We start from the raw sequence: 14,298 nt of genomic DNA, 5'->3' as shown, positions 1-14,298 counted from the left end.
ATGCGCATTATGCGCGATCGATCTTAGGGACTACTCTATCTCTCATAGAGGGAGTACATTCATAAAGTCCTTGAGTGCTTCCACATGCAGGATGTTAAGCCTATTGGTTGTCCATTACCTTCTCATGTGAAGGTTTCACAAGCCAATTGTCCACAGATAGATGAGCAGAGGGCCGAGATGGCCAAGCATCAACCGTGGGTAGTCTTATGTATGCCATGATAGCCACCTGTCCAGATATAGCTTTTGTAGTTGGGGCTGTGGCACATTATATGGCTACACCTGGCAAGAAACATTGGGATGCTGTAAAGGGTATCATGAGGTACCTGAAGGGCACATCAGATATGTGCCTTTGCTATGGCAGCCAGGATATAGGAGTTGTGGGATACATTGACTCTAATTATGCAAGACATGCAGATAGTAGGAAGTTCATTTTTGGCTATGTGTTCACTTATGCTAGAGGGGCTATCTCTTGGATGTCCAGGGGCGTAGAAGTGTATGGCTCTTTCCACTACACAAGCTGAGTATATTGCAGTCACAGAGGCTTGCAATGAGACTATCTGGTTAGGTCGTTTGATTGCAGACCTTGGTATGGCAGATGTTATGCCTAAACTGCATTCGAATTCTATGAGTGCCATTCAGTTGGCCAAGAATCCGATCTTCCATGCAAAGACGAAACATATTGAGGTGAGGTATCACTTCATTTCCAAGGTCATTGAGGATAGATCTGTTGACCTTGTCAAGATTCCAACTGAGCAGAATCCTGTAGACTTGCACAGGAAAAGCCTCACTATCGAGCGCTTTGCCTTCCTCAGGAGATTGATGGACATTGGATGAGATGACGTCATTTCCCTCATCCTGTTATATATGTGTACATGCTATACTGTCTTTTCTTTTTCCTCTCTCTCATTGGGGAAGATTCGCATTTAAGTGGGAGGTTGTTGGGGGTAAAGGCACCTCCGCCTAGCCGCTCGTGTATTACTACACTGACAGTACCCGCCATTGCACACTGTAGGTGGTGGGTGCTCGTCACAGTCACTTATTCTTTATTCTTTTAGTGAAAGTTTGAATAAATGAAGGCCCAGTCACACATTGTGGTTGTTGGAGTTCCCACTTTTGAGTCTCTCTCTCTCTTGGCTCTTGCTCTCCATCCGTAATAGCTCTCACCGCCAAGCTTTTTCCTCATGGGTTCCACTTCCCTTTCACTAGGAAGGACCGATTTGTTGACTTACTTAGGGTTTGGTCTCAGAACCTGAACTATAAATTATCTTAGGGGAAAGCTAGGATGGCTGTGCTAGAGCACTACAAGGGATTTCATAAATCCTTAATATGCTACTGGAAAAAAGAGTTGTACTCCATGAACCAAGGGTAATGGCAGTTTCTTCTTCCGAACAAGAAGCCTCTCGAAGCATACCTCTGGATGTGAGCTAGTTGTTGATAAGTGACTATTAGATCAATTAGGAACCTTCAGGTCGGTCCTCCGTGGGTAATGACAGGGCGCTTCCCTTGTGGGATAGACCTAGGGTTAACCAACCTGCTAACAAAATCTGATCATTCTGGTTAGAGTACGGATGGCAACAGCTGGAAGGTAAACTCTGGGCAACTACTAAAATGTTACTCATCATGTAATCAAAGGCAGATATGTTACAACATGACAGACAGAAGAGAGATGAAGATGTAAGGTGTAACATTCCCCCCCCCCCCCCATGACCCCCCTGCCTTCCCCCATAGGAACTCACCCCCTTCTAGAATTTTCCTTTTTTTTGAATTGAAAAAAAAACTCTCCCTCTCTCTCCCCCTGCCATGTGCATGGGGGGAGAGAGAGAGAGTAGGAGTGATGAAGGAAGGGGGGCATGCAGCCCCCCAAGTGGCGAGAGGCGCTGTCCTCCCCCCCCCCCCCGGTTGGCCAGTAGAACAACGCTGTGCCCCCTCTGTGCTGATTTAGAGCGGCCCCCCAATGCCCCCCCTCCAGTGATAGATGACGCCCCCCCTCCATCTTCTGGGCAGAGGGTCCTCCCCTACTGGCCGTGAGCAATAGGCCCCCCCTGGGGTACAACGCACCCCCTTGCGTCCGATTAGCAGCCCCCCCCCCCCCCCCCCCCCTTGATCATTGTTAGGAAGAGAGGAGAAGGAGAGGAGAGGAAGAATGAGAAGAAGAGGGAGAGAGAAAGAGGAGTGAAGAGAAGAAGGAGAGAAGAAGAAGGAGTGGGAGAGAGAAGGGAGGAAGAAAGAGTGAAGAGAAGAAGAGGAAGAGAGAAGGAGAGAAGGAGTGGGAGAGAGAAGGGAGGAAGAAAGAGTGAATAGAAGAGGGAGAGAAGGAGAAGGAGAGAAGAAGAAGGAGTGGGAGAGAGAAGAGAAGAAGAGGGAAAGAAGTAGAAGGAAGGAAGAGAAGGAGAGAGAGAAGTAGAAGAATGAGAAAAAAGAGGTAGAAGAGAGGAGAGGAGAAGAAGAAGGAGACTGAGGGAAGTAGAAGAAGAAGAAGAAGAAGAAGAGGTAGAAGAAAAGAAAGAGAGGATGAAGAAGAAGAGAAAGAGAGGGAAGGAGAGAAGGAGAGAGAGAGAGAGAGTAGGAGAATAAGAGAAAAGGAGAAGAAGGAGAAAATAAGTGGGAGAGGGAGAAGGAGAAGAAGAGAAGGAGAGAGAGAGAGAGAGGAGGAGAATAAGAGAAAAGGAGAAGAAGAGGTAGAGGAGAGGAAGAGAAGAGGGAGAAAAAAAGGGAAGGAGAGAGAGAAGGGAAAGAGGAGAGGGAGAGAAGAAGAGAAGGAGAGGGAGAAGAAGAGAGAAAGAAGTAGAAGAGGAAGAGGAGAGAGAGAAGAAGAGAAAAAGAAGAAGAAGAGAGAGAGAGAAAGAAAGAGAGGGAGTGAGACTTGGCAAGTAACTTCAAGGAGCCACACTCAAACCACCCCCTCGACAAAGAACCTCCATCCAGCGATATTTCCTACTCGAACCTATTGTCCTGAAAATTGTTAAGGTCCGGACCATCCAATCTCCGCGTGACAAATGGCTCCCAAGAAGAAAGTCGTAGGATGCATAGGTGCCAAAGCTACCATTGGTACCGGTAACGCTGGAGCGGTGAGTGGAGCGACCAACGCAATAAATGCCCCTACAAACACAAATTAAACCCAGGTTCTTTAAGTGTTATACTGGAAAGATAAAAGGGTTAGCTACGTGCATGGAACAAGGACGAGTCGTAGGATTTTTGTTTACTCTAAGTGCTTGGTTGCATGCATGAAATGGTAGAGCATGGAGTTTGCATAAGTTTATATGCATGAAATGATAGCTTTTACACACATAAAATGATAAGGTTCTCGCATTATTTTACATAAAATAATAGATTTTAAACCAATTCAGTGCATGAATAGTCGTTCAGAATTCATGCTTCGCGATCATGACTAAAAGAAACACATGAAATGATAGTTTTCAATGGATAGAAACCTAGACCTTCATGAGATCCGGTGCATTAGGAATAATTATAATTGCCTATGAGTTGTTTTATCGATCTTGCCATGGACTATCGCAAATGGATATGCTCCTACCTTAATTGAAGCTGGTGACCTAACCCTAAATGGATTGTTGACCCAAGTTATGCTTGGTGGTTTGAAAAGGTTGTAAATCCCTTAAGCAAGTGTTTTGATACATCCAAGTTAAATTTTGATTGTGCATGCAATGGGATTGTGATGCCTTGAAGCAAGAGGTTGTGCATTCAACTGTTTGTTAATGTGGTTTTGGATATTAACCCAAGTGGGGAGTGTTTGATGATTGCATGGTCGGGTCTAAGATGACTGATTGCCATGGAAACAAAAGGGATGTTTTCCCTAGTGATTGTTTTTAAGCTAAGTGCCTCAGCTGTTGTTGATTTCCTAAAGGGATAATTAAGGAAAGATGGCGCTAGCTACCCCCCGCGAACTGCCAAACCCTAACCAAGGGGGTTGTGAATCCGCACCAAGAATGTGGATCGAACCCGCCGCGAGAGGTCTCTAAGAGGAAATTACTTGGCATAGGAGGACGCTTGAGTGCCAATGTGGGCTCTGGCCATAAATCCTAATGCCTCCGGGCCCTACAGAAGTATTCTATGTGACTCAAGATGGGATCTCGAGGCCTTGATACTAGTTACAAGGCAGAATCTTGGGAGAATAAACCTTCGGGTTTTTATTGCCAGAATACGGAAGGATTTTTCTATGGAGGTAGACAGGAACACTTAATTCTCCCGTATAGGTGGGAGACAAATATTAATCTGAAGATAAGTTAAGGAAGTGTTTGATCTTGTTTTATCTTGCTTTCGTGTCAGTGCCCTAAATGATGTAAAGGAGCCTATGATTAACGGGTTAATTAAGGAAGCTACTTTTATGTGTCAACATAATGTGGTAGGTAATTAGATAACTAAAACAACCCTTGAGGGAAGCGTGGTGGATGTGACAAATGGGTCTATTCTATGGAAGGGTGGTCTTGGTTAGCTCCGGATAAGTTCCATTGCGGGGCAGACTCGAGAGACCCTAGTTGGCAAACCCCGTGTCATTCCTTGGGAGTGCCGGGTGGCATCTTCTAGATATATCTCTCGATGGACTGCTAAGATGTGTTCCGCGATTGGAGAAGCGGGCACATTACACTTGGTATTAGAGCTAAACTTCTTAATAATACATGATTGATTAATGTTCGGTTCATGGACATATCCTAAACAGAAATAACCTAAGTGTTATGGCTTGATTGTCAGGCACCTTCTGCACCCACGAATGCTTACATGCAAGAGAAGAAGTTCCTTCTCAAGCAAATTAAGCCACTCGAGTTTGATAGCAAGGGAAGGACTGTTCAAGCTGACACCGAGATCTGGATTGAGTCCATGGAGAACTATTTTGAAGCAGCAATAACTGCACCTGGTAACCAAGCCATGCTCGCCAAACTTAAGCTTACAGGCGAAGCAAGACTTTGGTGGAACAGTGGTGCAGAGACCAAGCGATCTCAGAGGGGAGAGTCACTTGGGATAAGCTTAAGGAAGCTGTGCAAGGGAGGTATCTACCGCCCGCCTACCGCACACAAAAGATGAATGAATTCTATGGCTTGAAGCAGCTAGGATTATCGCTTGAAGCATATTACTCGAAGTTCGTTTCACTCCTAAAGTATGCATTGCCAATGGATATGACACAACAGGTGTCGAAATTCTGTGCCGGGTTGAATCCACCCATAAACACTCGATTGGAATTGATGTGCCCAACGGACTTGCAAGATGCATTACTTTGAGCGAATCCAATCATTCAAGAATTTAAATCAGGCAACTATGATGAATATGACTCACGAGATCAAGACAAGAGGTGCCACAAGTACGGAGAGATAGGACGCATCCGTAAGAGATGCCCCAACTGCTGATGCTTCCACTGCAATGAACTAGGACACATCCAAACATATTGGATTCCAAGAATAAGAAATGTGCGGTCAAACAAAGCCATCTAAACTCTACTTTTGGCTCATATTATGAACCACATGATGATGAAGGCTTAGAGCCTGTTGTAACCTTTGAGGATGTCTAGATATCCTAGGAAGATCTTCTGGAGGTAATAAGTCTTGTACTTGGAATAAATCCTATTGAATCCTATGAATTGTGACAAGTTGTTATTGTAAGTTGAGAATTTGAGTAATCAAAGTAGCGTAGTGAAAGTGTGATGGGCCCTAACCCACAGGCTATAAGCCCCAATTGTGATTGTCTCCCCTAGTTTCTCTTGAGATGAGGACATCTCAATCCCTCTAAGGGGGAGAGGATATAACATTTCCCCTCCCCCTCCCCCCCCCTCACAGTGACCCCCGTGTCTTCCCCCATAGGAACTCACCCCCCTTCTAGATTTTTTTTTAAAAAATTGAATTTTCTTTTTCTAAAAAACTCTCCCTCTCTCTCCCCCTGCCGTGTGCATGGCGGGGGGAGAGAGAGAGAGAGAGAGAGTAGGAGTGATGAAGGAAGGGGGGGCATGTAGCACCCCAGGTGGCGGGAGGCGCCCTCCTACCCCCCACCTTATAAAGGTTTCCCCCCCTATTGGCCAGTAGAACAACGCTGCGCCCCCTCCGTGCTAGTGTAGATTGGCCCCCCAACAGGAGATGACAGGCCCCCCCAGTGAACAGATGATGCCCCCCCTCCATCTTCTGGGCAGACGGCCCTCCCCTTGCTAGCCATGAGCAATAGGCCCCCCACCTGGGGTACAGCGCACCCCCGTGGCGTCCGATTAGCATCCCCCCCTATGATTGTTGTTAGGAAGAGAGGAGAAGGAATGAGAGGAAGAAGGAGAAGAAGAGGGAGAGAGAAAGAGGAGTGAAGAGAAGAAGAAGGAGACAAGAAGAAGGAGTGGGAGAAAGAAGGGAGGAAGAAAGAGTGAAGAGAAGGAGAGGGAGAGAAGGAGAAGGAAAAGGAGTGGGAGAGAGAAGGGAGGAACAAAGAGTGAAGAGAAGAAGAGGGAGAGAAGGAGAAGGAAAAGGAGTGGGAGAGAGAAGGGAGGAACAAAGAGTGAAGAGAAGAAGAGGGAGAGAAGGAGAAGGAAAAGGAGTGGGAGAGAGAAGGGAGGAAGAAAGAGTGAAGAGAAGAAGAGGGAGAGAAGAAGGAGAGAAAAAGAAGGAGTGGGAGAGAGAAGAGAAGAAGAGGGAAAGAAGGAGAAGGAGGGAAGAGAAGGAGAGGGAGAAGTAAAAGAAGGAGAAAAAAGAGGTAGAAGAGAAGAGAGGAGAAGAAGAAGGAGGAGGGAAGTAGAAGAAGAAGAGGTAGAAGAAGAGAAGGAGAGGGTGAAGAAGAAGAGAAAGAGAGGGAAGGAGAGAAGGAGAAGAAGAGAAGGAGAGAGAGAGAGAGTAGGAGAATAAGAGAAAAGGAGAAGAAGGAGAAAATAAGTGGGAGAGGGAGAAGGAGAAGAAGAGAAGGAGAGAGAGAGAGTAGGAGAATAAGAGAAAAGGAGAAGAAGAGGTAGACGAGAGGAAGAGAAGAGGGAGATAAAAAGGGAAGGAGAGAGAGAAGGGAAAGAGGAGAGGGAGAGAAGAAGAGAAGGAGAGGGAGAAGAAGAAGAGAAGAAGGAGAAGAAGAGAGAAAGAAGTAGAAGAGGAAGAGGAGAGAGAGAGAAGAAGAGAAAAAGAAGAAGAAGAGAGAGAGAGAAAGAAAGAGAGGGAGTGAGAGTTGGCGAGTAACTTCAAGGAGCCACACTCAAACCACCCCCTCGGCGAAAGACCTCCATCCAGCGATATTTCCTGCCTGAACCTGTCGTCCTGAAAATCGTTGTCCAATCTCCACGCGGCAAATGGCTCCCAAGAAGAAAGTCGCAGGAAGCATAGGTGCCAAAGCTACCATTGGTAGCGGTAACGCTAGAGCGGCGAGCAGAGCGACCAACGCAACAAATGCCCCTATGAACATGAATCAAATCCAGGTTCTTTAAGCATTATAGTGGAAGAGATAAAAGGGTTAGCTACGTGCATGGAACAAGGACGAGTCGTAGGATTTTTGTTTACTCTAAGCGCTTGATTGCATGCATGAAATGGTAGAGCACGAAGTTCGCATAAGTTTATATGCATGAAATGATAGCTTTTACACACATAAAATGATAAGGTTCTCTCATTATTTTACATTAAATTATAGTTTTTTGAACCAATTCAGTGCATGAATAGTCATTCAGAATTCATGCTTCGCGATCATGACTAAAAGAAACACATGAAATGATAGTTTTCGATGGATAGAAACCTAGACCTTCATGAGATCCAGTGCATTAGGAATAAGTATAATTTCCTACGAGTTGTTTTATCGATCTTGCCATGGACTATCGCAAATGGATACGCTCCTAGCTTAATTGAAGTTGGTGACCTAACCCTGAATGGATTGTTGACCCAAGTTATGCTTGGTGGTTTGAAAAGGTTAAAAATCCCTTAAGTAAGTGTTTTGATACATCCGAGTTAAATTTTGATTGTGCATGCAATGGGATTGTGATGTCTTGAAGCAAGAGGTTGTGCATTCAATTGTTTGTTAATGTGGTTTTGGATGTTAACCCAAGTGGGGAGTGTTTGATGATTGCATGACCGGGTTTGAGATGACTGATTGCCATGGAAACAAAAGGGATGTTTTCCCTAGTGATTGTTTTTAAGCTAGGTGCCTCAGCTATGGTTGATTTCTTAAAGGGATAATTAAGGAAGGAAGGCGTTAGTTACCCCCCGCGAACCGCCAAACCCTAACCAAGGGGGTTGTGAATCCGCGCCGGGAATGTGGATCGAACCCACCGCAAGAGGTCTCTCAGTGAACATTACTTGGCTTAGGAGGATGCTTGGGCGCCAGTGGGGGCTCTGACCGTAAATCCCAATGCCTCCGGGCCCTACACAAGTGTTCTACGTGACTCGAGATGGGATCTCGAGGCCTTGATACTAGTTACAAGGCGGAATCTTGGGAGGATAAACCTTCGGGTTTTTATTGCCGGAATACGGAAGGATTTTTCTACGGAGGCAGAAAAGAACACTTAATTCTCCTGTATAGGTGGGAGACAAACATTAATCTGAAGATAAGTTAAGGAAGTGTTTGATCTTGTTTTATCTTGCTTTCGTGTCAGTGCCCTAAATGACGTAAAGGAACCTATGATTAATGGGTTAATTAAGGAAGCAACTTTTATGTGTCAACATAATGTGATAGGTAATTAGATCTAAAACAACCCTTGAGGGAAGCGTGGTGGATGTGACCAATGGGTCTATCCTATGGAAGGGTGGTCTTGGTTAGCTGAGAGATTTCCTCAAAGGAAATGTTAACGAGAAATGTTAGGAAAAGTCGGACTTCAGGTCGATCCTAGTGGGAATGGTAGGATAAGTTCCGTTGCAGGGCAGACTTGAGAGACCCTAGTTGGCAAACCCCGTGTCATTCCTTGGGAGTGCCGAGCGGCATTTTCTAGATATATCTCTCGATGGACTGCTAAGACGTGTTCCACGATTGGAGAAGCGGGCACATTACAGTTGGTATCAGAGCCAAACTTCTTAATAATACATGATTGATTAATGTTCAGTTCATGGACATATCCTAAACAAACCTAAGTGGTATGGCTTGATTGTCAGGCACCTTCTGCACCCACGAATGCTGACATGCAAGAGAAGAAGTTCCTTCTCAAGCAAATTAAGCCACCTGAGTTTGATAGCAAGGGAAGGACTGTTCAAGCTAATGACGAGATCTAGATTGAGTCCATGGAGGACTATTTTGAAGCAGCAGGAACTGCACTTGCTAACCAAGCCATGCTCACCAAACTTAAGCTTACAGGCGAAGCGAGACTTTGTTAGAAAAAGTGGTGCATAGACCAAGCAATCTTGGAGGGGATAGTCACTTGGGATAAGCTTAAGGAAGCTGTGCAAGGGAGGTATCTACCGCCCACCTAACGCACAAAAAAGATAAATGAATTCTATGGCTTGAAGCAGCTAGGATTATCCCTTGAAGCATATTATTCAAAGTTCGTTTCACTCCTAAAGTATGCATTGCCAATGGATATGACACAACATGTGTCAAAATTCTGTGCCAGATTGAATCCACCCATAAACACTCGATTGGAATCGATGCGCCCAACAGACTTGCAAGATGCATTACTCCGAGCGAATCCAATCATTCAAGAACTTAAATCAGGCAACTATGATGAAGATGACTCATGAGATCAAGACAAGAGGTGCCACAAGTGCGGAGAGATGGGACACATCCGTAGGAGATGCCCCAACCACCGATGCTTCCACTGCAATGAACTAGAACACATCCAAACAGATTGTCCTGAGTGACCCCGAGAATCAGGAACGTGCGGTCAAAGAAGCTATCTAAACTCTACTTTTGGCTCATATTATGAACCACATGATGATGAAGGCTTGAAGCCTGTTGTAACCTTTGAGGATGTCTAGATATCCTAGGAAGATCTTCTGGAGGTAATAAGTCTTGTACTTGGAATAAATCCTATTGAATCCTATGAGTTGTGACAAGTTGTTATTTTAAGTTGAGAATTTGAGTAATCAAAGTAGCGCAGTGAAAGCGTGATGGGCCCTAACCCACAAGCTATAAGCCCCAATCGTGCTTGTCTCCCCTAGTTTCTCTCGAGATGAGGACATCTCAATTCCTCTAAGGGGGAGAGGATATAACATTTCCCCCCTCCCCCCCCTTGTGACCCCTGTGCCTTTCCCCATAGGAACTCACTCCCTTTCTAGATTTTCCAAAAAAAATTGATTTAAAAAAAACTCTCCCTTTCTCTCCCCCTTCCGTGTGCATGGCGGGGGGAGAGAGAGAGAGTAGGAGTGATGAAGGAAGGGGGGACATGCAGTGCCCCAGGTGGTGGGAGGCGCCGTCCTCCCCCCACCTTATAAAGGTCGCCCCCCCTATTGGCCTGTAGAACAACAATGCGCCCCCTCTGTGATGGTGTAGAGCGGCCCCCCAACAGGCAATGACAAGCCCCCCCCCCCCCCCAAGTGACAGACGACGGCCGCCCCCTCCATCTTCTGGGCAGACGGCCCTCCCCCTGCTGGGGCCATGTGCAATAGGCCCCCTCGGGGTACAGCGCACCCCCTGGCATCCAATTAGCAGCTCCCCCCCCCCCCCCAATGATCATTGTTAGGAAGAGAGGAGAAGGAAGGAGAGGAAGAAGGAGAAGAAGAGGGAGAGGGAGAGAGAAAGAGGAGTGATGAGAAAAAGCAGAGAAGAAGAAGGAGTGGGAGAGAGAAGGGAGGAAGAAAGAGTGAAGAGAAGAAGAGGGAGAGAAGGAGAAGGAGAGAAGAAGAAGGAGTGGGAGAGAGAAGAGAAGAAGAGGGAAAGAAGGAGAAGGAGGGAAGAGAAGGAGAGAGAAGTAGAAGAAGGAGAAAAAAGAGGTAGAAGAGAGGAGAGGAGAAGAAGAAGGAGAAGGAGGGAAGTAGAAGAAGAAGAAGAAGAAGAGGTAGAAGAAGAGAAGGAGAGGGTGAAGAAGAAGAGAAAGAGAGGGAAGGAGAGAAGGTGAAGAAGAAGAGAAAGAGAGGGAAGGAGAGAAGGAGAAGAAGAGAAGGAGAGAGAGAGAGAGAGTAGGAGAATAAGAGAAAAGGAGAAGAAGGAGAAAATAAGTGGGAGAGGGAGAAGGAGAGAGAGAGAGAGAGAGAGAGAGAGTAGGAGAATAAGAGAAAAGGAGAAGAAGAGGTAGAGGAGAGGAAGAGAAGAGGGAGAGAAAAAGGGAAGGAGAGAGAGAAGGGAAAGAGGAGAGGGAGAGAAGAAGAGAAGGAGAGGGAGAAGAAGAAGAGAAGAAGGAGAAGAAGAGAGAAAGAAGCAGAAGAGGAAGAGGAGAGAGAGAGAAGAAGAGAAAAAGAAGAAGAAGAGAGAGAGAGAAAGAAAGAGAGGGAGCGAGAGTTGGCGAGTAACTTCAAGGAGCCACACTCAAACCACCCCCTTGGCGAAAGACCTCCATCCAGCGATATTTCCTACCCAAACTTGTTGTCCTAAAAATCGTTAAGGTCCGGACTGTCCAATCTCCGCGCAACAAATGGCTCCCAAGAAGAAAGTCGCAGGAAGCATAGGTGCCAAAGCTACCATTGGTACCAATAACACTGGAGCAGCGAGCGGAGTGACCAACACAATAAATGCCCCTACGAACACGAACCAAACCCAGGTTCTTTAAGCATTATAGTGGAAGAGATAAAAGGGTTAGCTACGTACATGGAACAAGGATGAGTAGTAGGATTTTTGTTTACTCTAAGCACTCGGTTGCATGCGTGAAATGGTAGAGCATGGAGTTCGCATAAGTTTATATGCATGAAATGATAGCTTTTACACACATAAAATGATAAGGTTCTTGCATTATTTTACATAAAATAATAGCTTTTAAACCAATTCACTGCATGAAGAGTCATTCAGAATTCATGCTTCGCGATCATGACTAAAAGAAACACATGAAATGATAGTTTCTGATGGATAGAAACCTAGACCTTCATGAGATCTGGTGCATTAGGAATAAGTATAATTGCCTATGAGTTGTTTTATCGATCTTGCCATGGACTATCGCAAATGGGTACGCTCCTAGCTTAATTAAAGCTAGTGACCTAACCCTAAATGGATTGTTGACCCAAGTTATGCTTGGTGGTTTGAAAAGGTTGTAAATCCCTTAAGCAAGCGTTTTGATACATCCGAGTTAAATTCTGATTGTGCATGCAATGGGATTGAGATGCCTTGAAGCACGAGGTTGTGCATTCAACTGTTTGTTAATGTGGTTTTGGATGTTAACCCAAGTGGGGAGTGTTTGATGATTGCATGGCCGGGTCTGAGATGACTCATTGTTATGGAAACAAAAGGGATGTTTTCCCTAGTGATTGTTTTTAAGCTAGATGCCTCAGCTGTGGTTGATTTCCTAAAGGGATAATTAAGGAAGGATGGCGCTAGCTACGCCCGCGAACTGCCAAACCCTAACCAAGGGGGTTATGAATCCGTGCCGAGAATGTGGACTGAACCCGTCGCGAGAGGTCTCTTCGTGGAAATTACTTGGCGTAGGAGGACGCTTCGGTGCCATGGGGGCTCTGGCTATAAATCCCAATGCCTCTGGGCCCTACACAAGTGTTCTACGTGACTCAAGATGGGATCTCAAGGCCTTGATACTAGTTACAAGAAGGTGGAATCTTGGGAGGATAAACCTTCGGGTTTTTATTGCCAGAATATGGAAGGATTTTTCTGCAGAGGCAGAAATGAACACTTCATTCTCCTGTATAGGTGGGAGACAAACATTAATCTGAAGATAAGTTAAGGAAGTGTTTGATCTTGTTTTATCTTGCTTTTGTGTCAATGCCCTAAATTACGTAAAGGAACCTATGATTAATGGGTTAATTAAGGAAGCTGCTTTTATGTATCAACATAATGTGGTAGGTAATTAGATAACTAAAGCAACCCTCGAGGGAAGCGTGATGGATGTGACCAATGGGTCTATCCTACGGAAGGGTGGTCTCGGTTAGCTGAGAGCTTTCCTCAAAGGAAATCTTAATGAGAAATGTTAGGAAAAGTCAGACTTCAGGTCGATCCTAGTGGGAACGGCCGGATAAGTTCTGTTGTGGGGCAGACTCGAGAGACCCTAGTTGGCAAACCCCATGTCATTCCTTGGGAGTGCCGGGTAGCGTCTTCTAGATATATCTCTTGATGGACTGCTAAGACGTATCCTGCGATTGGAGAAGTGGGCCCGTTACACAAGGTTCAATCTGTTGGAGTCAAAGATGACAACCCAAGATATTGGGTCAAAGCCCAGGGATTTCGGATCTAAGTTTAGACCAAGAAGGTTTTCGTCCGAGAGCTACAAAGGAAGATAGTCTGGTGGTGAGGATGCTATAGATGTGGAGAAAAGGGGCACATTTTGCCAAATTGTCTAAAACCTAGAAGATCAATAGACTATAAATCTCTCTGTAGCATATGTAAAGGAGAAGGCCACACTGCAAAGGACTGTCCTAGTCCAGCCCCTATGTCAAGGCCAATGCCATTGACAGCCAGCAGAAGGCACATGATCCTGCCTCTAATCTGGTGGAGTTAGAAGTTGCCGCTATTACGCATGCTAAGAAGAAGGAAGCACTTGTCCAAAAAGAGAAAAAATCCTCCTACCAAGATTGTGAAGTTCAACCTACCAACAGAAAGGCAGACCAGTACAGAACAAAACCCTGTAGTACAGAGCACTACAGTACCACAGAAGGTACCAATAGCAGTTCCAAAAACAGAATCGGAGGTCCAAAATACCTCCAAAAATAGAAGAAGTGCTAATGCTGTCATTGCTGGAATAAAAAGGAAAGATGAAAATCGGTGTAGCCCCATTTCCTAGCAGGCTGGAAAAGCCTATGGATCCTATCAAAGAGTATGACTTGGTAAAAGACCTAGACACTTTTAAACCAGATTTAACATTCTGACAGTTGCTAATGCTATCTCCAAGCTGCCAAAAGAAGTTCAAAAGCATCTTGACTCGAAGACGTAGATTAAGGATTGCTCCTTCAATAGCAACCAAGACCAATAAAGCCTCAGAAACCATAAAGGAAGTTGATGTGGCTAATGCCTTCTTGGATCTTAGAACCCCAAGGATGGGCGTATGGATTGAAGGTTGCTTCATTGTAGGTGCACTGATTGATGGAGGCTCATTAGTAAACATAATGATAGATGTGACAATGAAGGATCTAGGCTTGCAAGGAATGCAACCTACACAGTGGCTTATCAAACTACCAGACCAGAGTAGAATCAAGCCTTTAGGTATTCTCCCATACGTGACGACAACCCTGGTAGGAAGAGACTATTAGTTGACTTATTTGGTGGTGAAACCAAATTCTTATGGGACCTTATACCCTCTACTATTGGGGAGACCATGGCTTTTTGAAGTGA

This window comes from Lygodium microphyllum, chromosome 11 (genome assembly GCF_053477565.2).
Source record: "Lygodium microphyllum isolate KBCC chromosome 11, Lygodium_microphyllum_v1.1.10, whole genome shotgun sequence".
Taxonomy (NCBI): Eukaryota; Viridiplantae; Streptophyta; class Polypodiopsida; order Schizaeales; family Lygodiaceae; genus Lygodium; species Lygodium microphyllum.
This window is presented reverse-complemented; position numbering follows the sequence as displayed.